Below are 8,806 nucleotides of genomic sequence, written 5' to 3' on the forward strand. Positions count from 1 at the left end.
GGCCCGTTCATGTGTCCCTTCTGCTGCTCTGTCAGGTGTGATTAGAGTCAAAAACACTGATCTGCTCCAGTGTTACAAAACATCTATCAAAGGGATTCTTTCTAGTGTCTTATTATTTGTGTTTATAATGACATTTCCTCCTGAATATCCTCTCACAGCACTGATATTGTTGCACTGACCTGTTGAACACAAAACTCCAGATATCAATGTAAAGAATGAAGTCAGTAATGATAATTCATCTTCATTTAAAGTAAAAAAAACAAACAAACAACAAACAAAAAAAAACTCTTTAAATTAGTTCCTGTGTGATGGTGTGTTGTTGATGATTCATCATGGGTTTGAGATCTCAGTTACTCACGCTGTTACAACTTTCAGATTTCACTTCAGTGAGGAATCGACCCTACTTTTTGCATAAATATCAGTCCCACAGTAATAAAGGTCAGAATCCTGTTCTGTCAGATCTCTGATGTGTCACCGTGGAAAAATCGTAAATCTGCTCTTGTGTCATCATTACAAGAGAGAATCTTCCAGAATAAAAGCCTGTTTATTTTTAGTATTAGTCCTGATTCGGTCTGTGCACTCTGGACCACCGTCCTCTACAAAAAGTACTTTTTATTGTATCATATCTCGCTATCATTCTGCATGTGATGTGATGCTGACTCCTCTCCTGAATATCCTGTCACATCCTGATGGAGCTCAACACAACCCTACACCAACACCAGCATCGAATACAACAATAAACATATTTAGATGAGAATGAACAGAGGATGAACTTTCTATTGCGTTGAAAGTTTCCTTTCAACCAGGATCCGAAGTGAAACACGCTGTCTGTTTTTAGTGATTGACTGTGATTCAGACGCTTTACCAGAAGCATCATCAGAGTGAAGTCCAGATATCGTTCATTAGTCTTCTCGTCTCTCTCTCAAGTGATCTGTCCTGTTGTTAGTAGAGTCATTTCTTCTTCGGAAGCTCTCGAGTGTGTTCAGATGAGTTGAAGGGTTTCTTGCCTGTCACTAGGTTTACACTAAACAGATGAATGTGACGAGACCGGCGGGCCTATTGTTGACCTGTTGAACCACCAAACGCAGATATCAATGTAAAAGATTATGAAGTCAGTAATGATATTCATCTTCATTTAAAGTAAAAAAATAACAAATTACACTCTTACAAATTCTACCAAACCTAAACAAAAAAATACGTCTTAACATCTTAGTCTTGATGTGGATGGTTGAGTTATCATCATAGGTTTTTGAGCGCGTCTCCCCACCTCCGGTTACTCACTGTTACAAAAACTTTCGATTCACTTCATTGTGTAGGATATCCGTTGCATTAAAGATCAGTTCACCTAGTACTCCCTGGTTTCAGCAATCCTGGTCTGTCCGACTTGATGGTCACCGTGAAATACCGCTGCTCTTGTGCTCGTCATACAGAGAGAATCGTCCGAATCAACCCCTGTTTATTTTTATGTATAGTCTTGATGGAGGTCAGAGCATCCTGGACCACCGTCCTTACAAAAATACTTTTTATTGTCTGTACATCTTCTATCATATCTGCATGTGATGTTGACTCCTCCTCCTGAATATCCTGTCACACTGATCGGAGCTCAACACACCTACAACAAACCAGCATCTTAATACAACAATAACATATTTATATGAGAATGAACCAGAGATGAACTTTCTAATTGCGTTTAAAGTTTCCATTTCAACACACATGAGCTGAAGTGAACGACTCTGTGCTGTTTTTAGTGATTTACTGTGAGTTTCAGACTCTCACCAGGAATCATCAGCAGAGTGAAAGTCCAGATGATCTTTTCATTCTTCTCTTCTTCAGTGATCTCTCTCTGTTGTTAGTAGATTCAGTTCTTCTGAAGCTCTCGATGTGTGTTCAGATGAGTTTTAGTGTTTCTTTTCCTGGTCACCCATAAGTTTAACACGAACACAGATGAAGTGACAGAGACGCCCAGTTCTCTGAGAGAGAGAGAGAGAGAGGAGAGAGAGAGAGAGAGAGAGAGAGAGAGAGAGAGAGAGAGAGAGAGGGAGGGGGTAATTAAAAAGGAAGTAAAACTAGTAATTCACTCAAAAATTGACATGAACCTGGAGGACTCAGACAAAATGCCTCATTATAAAGGCTTTTTTTTTTATTCTGAGATTTTAACCTAAAAAGATTATTTTCTCAGAATTAATCAATGTTTTTTTTTTTACTTTTTAAGAGTTTAATAAACTGTTTCTTGAGTGCATCACATTGATTTAGAGACAGTGACATCTGGTGGACAGACATGTAAACAGTAGCAGCTCTTACTGAGGTGTTATTCACTTCAGCTGGGTTCAGTATAAAATATGCATTTTTATTATTATATCTATATATATATATAAAATATATTTATTATTATATTTAATTATATATATATAATGTCAGAGATTAAATTTTATCGCTAAATGCTTTCTTCGGGTACTATATACAGAATATAATTGACTAAATGAATCTTCGAGAAAAGAACACAATCTGTGATCAATATGAAATTAAATAAACAAACAACAAACTCTGGCACTGGACAGAAATGGTTTATTTTGTTCAGTCTGGACGGAAGCTCCACACATAATAACAGTGGCTCAACCAGGTCATGCAGTTTATGATTATATGTTATGCCTCCGTGTTTGAACACTTTTTTGTGCATTAAGCTTGATTTTTAAAGTAGGTAATGCCTAATAGTGCACACTTCACTTCCTTATAAGAAGATGACCGTTTTACCGCCGACTGCCTTTAGACACTCCAGTTCTAACAAGACAGTTCTCACTCGCAGACAACTGTATGACTCTGCTCCAAGAGTCCATACGCATGTTTGCATCATGCTTTTCACATTCAGTTGCGGTTTCACCGCAGCTTTTACCGAAAAATCACAATGTAAATGGTCTTTGCCTTAATACACACGTGAACCCACGGAACTCAAGTATCAAACAATCTGGAGGAATAGAGTTGGTCCTGCATCCCGTTACATGTTTCCTTTGCTAATATATGATCCTGTTCAACAGTAGGTAGTGTCACTTTAGCATTTTTTCATGTTTGGGCTATCTCTTGTCTGAAATAGCTACCTATATGTTTTTGGATGAATTTATTTTTGCATTTTGTCCATTGCCTCCACAGTGGTTGAACCACGACTTGTGAAGGTCACACGCCCCCAACCCCCAACATCCATGGTATAATCATTGAAGTTTTTCACTAACCTTCATTCACATCTACCAGACGCGAGTGTTTCACTTATCTTTTTTTAATCGATAAATCTCTTTGTTTGTACACAAACGTTCTGACATGGAACAAAGCCTCGTTTTGTCCACCCCCTGTTATGGTGGGTTGGGAAATAATTCTCAATTACACCGCACCCCTCTTTTGCTTTTTTGTAGCCTTGAGAAGAGTTGTGTTTTAAGTCCCGTTCAGCTTTATTAACTGGCACGGGACAGAAAAAGTCATCTCCGAGGCAAATACCCCTCGAATATGAGTGACTTCTATCCGAGATCCCCCAGCCTGTTCCCATTCCATTGTCTCACATAATAACATTCGTCCACATCCTGCATTTGTTTCTTTGCAAACAGCTTGATCCAAGACGCACGGCATTTTCTTTTGCGTGTTCATCTTCTTGCACTATGTGACTCTGTCTGCCTCCATTTTCATTGCCCATCCCAAAGCAAATCGGACTGCAAAACACTTAACCGCACCCCCATTTTCTCTCTTTTGCCTAGTCTGTCTCCATCCCAAATTTAGAAATCGGAGTCCACGTATTGGCCCTGAAACGCATTCTGTAAGCCACGATCTCGGCTGGTTAGTTACCTGAGCTCCCTGTTTACACCCTCCACTTCGTTACGACCAGTACTCCCGTCATCTCGGTCTTTCTTTACCTGAGGCTGTTCGAGACGGCGCATGTTGACGGTCCGTGTCTCAGCCGACTCACCAACATCAATCACCCTTCAACAGTCACTGATCTGTGTTCATTAGTTTACTAGGACATTTGTTTGTGATTAGATGGAGCCCACCTCCCTGCAATTGAACCATTCATTATTTCCATGGTAGCATAAATAAACATAATTCACAATATCAATTTTAGATGAAGGCAACATGATATCGTTCATGCCCCACGACATCCCTAACAGTAAACAGTCTTCCACCACTCACCGCGGAGCCACTTTCACACCATGACGCCGCGTCTGAGATTACTCAAAACTTTGTGACCGTGGGGCGTCATGCTGCTTGCATCAGGGACTGCAGCACCGCGGCCGACAAGTCAAATATAGGACCAAACACTTAAAGACAAAAGGTTTTTTTTGTTGTGTTTTTTTTTCCCCCAAAAGCTTATTTGAACATTCCGTTTACATATGAATAACCGAGTTAGAAATAAAACAATATTTTAAGAATCACAAAACTATAAAGGATATAGTATATAGAGAGAGACAGCAAACATTCAACAACGTCATTAGCACACAAAAAAAAGGTAGAGAGTGTACATTACAAAAAGAAAAGGAAAAGAACAGAGGGCATTACTTAAAGAAAGGAATCTAAACATATCTAATAAAGTAATAAAGTTTGTAAATCGTGCAATTTACAAGTTGTCTGATGCGCTTTTGGTTTAAGAGATGACGAGTTGTATTAAATAATGTTTTATCTCGCAGAAGTTTGAGAATTTAACATTATGAATATAAAATCTGCACAGGAAACATAAGTAGATTTATTATAAAGCAGGTTTTTTTTTTTTTGATGTTGTAACCATGTGTTTTTGAAACATGTTTGTTATAACTCAAAAAACCCAGAAAAAAATATGATTCCAGACCTCTGCCGGGCGCTAAATAGGAGAGGCTCTGCCACCCGCAGTTACTATTGATATTCCTAGGTTATTATCAAATTGCCAGAGGTTTTGAGAGCGGGCCGGGCGTGGAGGACTATAATAATGTAACAAAACTGCGTTCAAATGCAGAGGTGCTAAACCATTCAAGGGCTTTATATAAGTAATAAGCAAGATTTTAAAATCTGATGTTTGATAAGGGAGCCAGTGCAGTGTTGTTGACAGGACAGTGTATGGTCACTTCCTGGTTCTGGATTAGAACTCTAGCTGTTTAGATTATATTTTGAGATGGAAAAATGCAGTTTTACCAAATGCTGAGCGTGGCTTTCTAAGGAAGAGTTGCTATCAAATAGCTTAGCACACCTAGGTTCTAACTGATGACGAAGAATTGACAGAGCAGCCATCAAGGCTTAGACAGCGTTCTAGGTCATTACATGCCGAGCTTCGAGGGGGGGGCCCTATAATTAACACCTCTGTTTTTTTCAGAATTTAGCAGTAGAAATTACTCGTCATCCAGTTTTTTTATATCGACTATGCATTCGCGTTAGTTTTTTCAGAATTGGTATGTTTCGCCAGGCCGCGAAGAAATATAGAGCTGAGGTATCATCAGCATAACAGTGAAAGTACTAACACCGTGTTTCCTGATTGATATCTCCCAAAGGGTAACATGTAAAAGGCGTGAAGGATTAATGGCCCTAGTTAATACTGAGGCCTTGCGTACAGTACTCCATACTGCACTTTGTGATCGATATGATACCTCTTCATTCCACTGCTCCGAATATGATCGGGGGTCATATAAGTACGATTTAAACCATGCTAATCGCACTTCCATTAATGCCAACAAAGTTTTCTAGTCTATGCAAAAGAATAGTGTGGTCAATTAGTGTCGACGCGGCACTAAGATCCAAAGGCACTAATAAGAGAGATACAATCAACGTACGATCAGATTGCGATAAGAGCAGGTCATATTGTTAACTCTAGGGAGAGCAGTCTCAGTACTATGATCACGGTCACAAATTCCTGACTGGAAATCCACTCCGCAGATGCCATTTTTCTCTAAGAAGGAATATAATTGTGAGGATACTACCTTTCTAGCTAGGTATCTTTGAAAGAAAAGGGAGATTGAGAATCAGTCTATAATTAACTAGTTCTTTGGGGTCAAGTTGTGGTTTTTTGATGAGAGGCTTAATAACAGCCAGTTTGAAGGTTTTTGGGACATACCCTAATAACAATGAGGAATTAATAATAGTCAGAGAGAGGATCTATGACTTCACTGGAAGCACCTCTTTTAGGAGCTTAGATGGAATAGGGTCTAACATACATGTTGTTGGTTTTAGATGATTTAACAAGTTTATACAGTTCTTCCTCTCCTATATGGTAGAATTAATGAGTGGAACTGTTCCTCAGGGGATCTATAGTGCACTGGTCTGATGTGATACTGCTGTAGGCTGATGGCTGCATGGTTACAACTTTATCTCTAATAGTATCGACTTTAGAAGTAAAGTAGTTCATAAAGTCATTACTGCTGTGCAATGATGTTGAGAAATGTCAAACACTTGTTGATGCTTTATTTTTCGCTTAATTTAGCCACTGTATTGAATAAATACCTGGGGTTATGTTTGTTTTTCTTCTAAAAGAGCCGAAAAAAAGTAATCAATTTAGCAGTTATGATTTAAGGCTTTTCTGTAAGATAGGTTACTTTCCCTCCAAGCAATAACGAAATACTTCTAGTTTTGGACTTTTCCTCCAGCTGCACTCCATTTTCCGTGGCTGCTCTCTTTAGGGTGCGAGTGTGCTTTCATTACACCACGGTGTCAGGACTGTTTTCCTTAAAGCCTAAGGAGTGGGATACATCAAGGAAGATTACTTCCAAAGCATTCTTTTGTGGGGTAAACGCTTGATGGATAATACAAGAAGTGGAATTTAAACAGTTTTAGCTATATATGAGTTTGTGCACAAAACTAAAATAATGATCTAGAGATATCATCGCTTTGGCTGCATAATTTCAACTCAACATAACCATCAACATCAATTCCATGTGACAGATAGCTTGAACAGGGGAGTTTATAAATATCATAATTACACATTAAATCAAACTTTGCGCCACCAAGTTGCGAGAAGAAAGCTGAGGAAAATATTGCCAAACTAAAATCAATAAAGTGTTAATCCGCCCTTTTGTTGAGATTTAGTAATCACTGACCTTTTTCAAATAATGGGGTTTATTTTTTTTTCGCATCAAATAATTGCACTAAGATTCCATCGATAATTTGTGTTCTTATTAATGAACAGTGACTGAGCAGCATCAAGTAAAAGATTGAGACAGACCTTCCGCTTGCTACCAAGTAAACCTGCTGCCTTTTAAAGATAGAGTCCTCGTCTTCAGCCAGCAGTTAAACCCGTTTCTTTGTATTCATAACAATTGGGTCCAAATTAACAGAACATCTACAGTTTATCTTTGGTTATTTTTTATAACCAAGTATGTAACCTAACAGGCTTTGAATTGCAATACCATCAATTGGAAGAGATCATACGTCCTGTCTTTTATCGAAGTAATCAGGGGTCACATTTATATATATAAGCATGTAGGCCAGAGGCTTTAGAGACTCAGATGAAGAGTACCCATTCCAGGCTGCAGGGTATCTTTGCCGAGAGTCTTCTAAGAACAGAACAGTATCATCCGCTAACTGATAATGATTATCTCTGTATTGGGCCAAATACTGGACTGCGCTTTTAGAGATGGCTATTGCTTTGATGTGCGAACTAAGAAATGTGTCTCGCAATTTAAAAAAAAAGATAAGGAAGAATCTGGGGAGAGGTACTGTTACTCAACTTAATGGAGCTACTGACTGTTCATGGTATCACAGCACATTTTGAACATTATTACAGGCAAAGCAGTCACTAAAGACCAAGTTCTATTTAGTGCTTCGAAAGCAAAACAACCATGTTCTAAAGTGTCAAAATGCTGTATGAGTAGTAGTCTAACAATACATTAATAAAACTTTATTTTTGGGCAGTACATATAGTATGTAGTTATGTTGTTTGATGATATGTCCTGTTTGGCAGAAATCCTGACCCTGTGTTTCATGCAATAATGGTAATTTTAGGGACACATTTGAGTCTTTTTGGCCAGAAACTAAAGCTATTTAATTTTGTAGTCATTATTTAATTAAAGTAATTATGGGCGACTCCAATTATCAATAAGAAGGGGATCTTTATTTGGCTTTGGAATTAGAGTATTGATTTTTCCTTGACATAGGGTGGGAGGAAAGAAATGTTTTCTCTATGCTTTCTCTAAAAACCCCTAATAGAAATGGTTCTTTTTTTTTACTAAATAATTTATAGAATATAGCCCATCAGTGCCAGGAGATTTTCCATTTTTTTTATGAATTAATTGCTTCTACAATCTCATTCGTGGTAATAGGAGCATCACAAAATCTCTTATCTACCATATTTAATTGTTGTATGTTCTGAAGAGACTTGAAGAATCTCAGTTGCATCTTGGTGGCAAAATCTTTAGATGTATATATAATCTGTGTAAAATTTAGAACAGAATTTTCCAAGTACTTTTTTGATTCTCATTTAATACTCCATCAATCATGAGTTTCCCTATATTATTTGTTTTTTAGCTTGTTGTTTTTGTCTAAAACGAAAAAAATAAGCAGAGCTGCTTTGCTCACATTCCTCAAGACCACTTTCTGCGTGATCGGACATAAGCTCCTTCAGCTTTATATTTATTTATATATTGTATCTAATTGTTGTTGCTGTTCAGCAAGTTCAGCTTTATCAAGATCAGTCATATCTTCCACATTTTTGGCTTAAAAGACTAGCATTTTACATATAACACTACTTTCATTAGACTTCCTCTTTTTTAGCCATGTCAACTACTGAATTTTCGAAAATATTTACAGACTTTTCATATAAGCTCCAAATTACTGAAGTAGTTATCTTCTTCATTTGCTTTGTTCAAAAAATTTG

The sequence above is a fragment of the Cyprinus carpio genome, chromosome B1 (genome assembly GCF_018340385.1).
Source record: "Cyprinus carpio isolate SPL01 chromosome B1, ASM1834038v1, whole genome shotgun sequence".
NCBI classification, from domain to species: domain Eukaryota; kingdom Metazoa; phylum Chordata; class Actinopteri; order Cypriniformes; family Cyprinidae; genus Cyprinus; species Cyprinus carpio.